General features: G+C 40.5%; 1 non-coding gene across 1 annotated transcript; it reads right to left on the bottom strand.

Annotated features, from left to right (window-relative positions):
- Window positions 1–2,985: 2,985 nt before the first annotated feature.
- LOC126458757 (U6 spliceosomal RNA) lies at window positions 2,986–3,088 on the bottom strand. The gene has a single exon (XR_007585725.1). It is a non-coding gene; the product is annotated as a U6 spliceosomal RNA (small nuclear RNA).
- Window positions 3,089–3,376: the final 288 nt, after the last annotated feature.

Here is a 3,376-nt window from a genome sequence, read left to right as displayed (position 1 = left end):
CAACAAAAGTGCACACTGCGAAGTGCATTTTATACTAGCATTTCCGATGGAGACTTGGACTAGATCACTACACAAGTTTATGTTTGTATGTGATTTTGTGCAATTCGGACTAAATACAAGGAAGCCATATTTAAGATGTAAGAGCCGTGCTCTATTTTGATTTTCAAGTTACATAATAATATTTGTAAAGCAAACTCTTCTACACGTTGTTATTTGTATAGATATGAAATGGGAGTGTGTGTTACACTGATTATGGTTTGCAGTGATAAAAGCTGGCAGAAATATGAATACAGATATTTGGCAGTTACTAAAATGAAGTATAAGTGACTCATTTTGCTGACGCTGAAATTAAGAAGATGCACAGCAAGGTAACGTGACAATTTTATTCTTCTTGTCAAAAGCACTGTGGTGGAATGTACTTTCCGAAAATTCTCAAGTACTTTGCGTGTGAGACATTAGTACCTCGCTTGTTCAAATTTAGGCTCAAGGCATAGTTCAAACAGAAAGCGTAATTTCTTGTCAGATGTTGAGAAGAAATCTACATAATTTTAGCGCTGGTATGAAACAAATGATCATAACCGAAGTTAATATCTCGACAACCCCTTTATCGATTTTCTCAAACGAACTGTCTACGGATAGGATAGATTAGTATAGTAGATTTCTTATAAACAATACATATTTTAAATTACAGGCTAAAACGAGTATTTCGTACGTAAAACCATAATTTTTACGAAAATAATATATTAAATATTGAAAGTAGCGGTAGTATTACGAAGTAAAAATAGAGAGGGATGTATGAAGATACTATCCTTTAACTGTCTATACTTATTATCAACAAAAGAGCGTAAAGCAGTGTTTATCTCGACAAAATCATTGTTTTTGCACAAACTATTTAACTTAAAAATACCAAGCAAATGAATGGAAAGTTGAGGAAATTTATGTACAAATTGATGTATGATACATGCGTATAGTGTTAAATTATAGTTTTTACCTATGTTTCAGCAATTGTGTGCACTTGACTCAGGACAAAGCGAGGGCTTAAATGGGTGGTAGCCATCTCGTGTGGGGCATATCGTTTGGCATTCGTGGAGCAGTCGGCTTTCAGTATGTATAAGCGATGCAGAGATAATGTTTCGAGTGTGTCGAAATTCCTTTATGTATTGAATTGTGGGTTTGTAAATTCGCGCTTGTCAGTAGCGAATACTTCGACATATTATCAGCCTGTGAACTTTGAATATTTCGTGTTCGGTGAACTAATCTGAACTCTAAAGCTTTACTGCTGTTATTTGCGAGTGATCTGCACTCGTAATTTAACTAGCTCACAATCGAGGAAACACAAACTTGCACTAACCGAACTTTGATTAATTGTTCGACATTTTTCCGGAAGTTTACGCGATACATAAAGTGTGGTACAGTTCCAGTTTAGTTTGAGCTCTCGCACAGATATTTATTAATTCTATATATGAAGATAGTAACTGTTCTCGAAAGAACAGATAGCATTGATGACTGTGCAGTTTCTCTACAATAAACGATAAGTAACTGAAACCCTCAGCTACCGACAGTGTTTTTGACATAGCAGGAGGTCCCGGGTTCGAGTCCCGGTCGGGGCACACATTTTCAGCTGTCCCCATCAAGGTATGTCAACAACACCTGTCAGCAGCTGAGGGTTTCAATTAATTATCGTTTATTCTAGAGAAGCTACAAGGTCATCAATGGTATCTGTTTCTTCGAGAACTGTTACTATCTTCATATATAATTAAATGGCTACCCGGCCATTGACCTTCATCTGTGCGAGTGCGCACAGGTTGCCCGAACTCTTACGGGAATCATCAACTTAAGTGGGCGCGAGTAACGAGTGGATGGGCAAAGTATCTATTAGGAACATTACGTATGTAGATTGTGGACAGCTGGGAATGTGGGTCTCACTGGAAGCGTGCAAGGGATAAGTCCCTGCAGTCGCAGTATTCATCTGTGCCCTCGGTGGCTCAGATGGGTAGCCGGCACGGTAACTCAGCGTGTTGGGTCAGAGGCTTAGTTGCCCTCTGTAATAAAAAAACTGAGATAATGGATCAACTACGAAGTGAAACCGGTGTCTTGCGACGTTCGCACCGATCAGATACAACGAACGAAAACGAACAAAATGAGACTACAAAAAAAAAAAAAAAATGGTTAGAGCGTCTGCCATATAAGCAGGACATCCCAGGTTCGAGTCCCGGTCGCGGCACACATTTTCAGCTGTGCAACCCCCCTGAAGCTGCGGGTGCTATTCCCTTTGCTCACTACACCTATGATTCTAGATGATATTTTATAATCAGTGGCGACCTAAGCCGCATTTATCGACAATGTCACTCCAAGCCGCCATTGTACAGCCAAGGTGAAAACTTCTTGACGTGTTATTAAAAGACTGTTTACGGTGATAAGTGCACTTATATTTGGAAAACGTCCCAACGTTGTGTAGACTCCATTCAAAAAGTACAAATCTGAAGCTTCAGCGTAGTAACCACCTGCAGTTTCCATCAGATCTTCATTGGATTCAAAGCATTTTCAGGTGTCAAGATACGGAAATAGGAGTAAGTCAGATAAGCAAAACTAGTGAACTAGATGGATGCACAACACTTCGAACTTTAAACCCCACAACTGGCCTATTGTCAAAGAACCTTTGGGTACAGCATCCTGACGAAGATGAAATCCACATGTCTTGATCGACGCTACTTCTCAGACATCTGTCACCAGTTTGTCTAGAGCACTTCAACATATTTGTTTCCAGAATGACTTTTCACTGTGCAGTGGTGACTGGGCTGATACGCAATTTCCAGACACATTAAACCTGTGTTTCAGATCGAGACTCGAACTGGGGACATTCTTTTTTTGAGGGCAAATGCTCTACCAACTTCTATTACTTTCCTGTAATTGTTGTTTTAATTGTTTCTTTAGTATTTTACTTCTTTAGTTCCTTTTGATTTTAAATTTTTGACCCATTATTTTTTTAACGTGGAACGCTTCATGATTTTTCGTGTAATCCTTTCGCAGCGGCCATACTAATCTTCTGTGTATCTTTCCAATTTTAGTATATTTGCCACTGAAACAAGTACGAGTATGACTGCCTTCCAAGGCAAGTCATTCTTCAATTACTCCTGGCGTACTTCATGACGAAAGTGTTCACGTGTGAACAGTCGGGTGTTAGTTTCCAACGGGCACAATATTTCGACAAGCGACCACGTTGCCATCATCAGCTGCGCTGAAGAACTGACCGCCGAGGAGCCGGCGCTGGGCTTTTATCTCCTCCCCCCCCCAAACCCCCTCCACCCCCCTCCCCGTCGCCCTCAATCTATCTGTTACGAACGTGGTTCGCGCCTAGGCGCCGAGCGTCCAGCGT

Source organism: Schistocerca serialis, chromosome 2 (genome assembly GCF_023864345.2).
Source record: "Schistocerca serialis cubense isolate TAMUIC-IGC-003099 chromosome 2, iqSchSeri2.2, whole genome shotgun sequence".
Lineage (NCBI taxonomy): Eukaryota > Metazoa > Arthropoda > Insecta > Orthoptera > Acrididae > Schistocerca > Schistocerca serialis.
The sequence above is the reverse complement of the archived record's forward strand: the minus strand, read 5'-3'. Positions and strand labels throughout refer to the sequence as shown.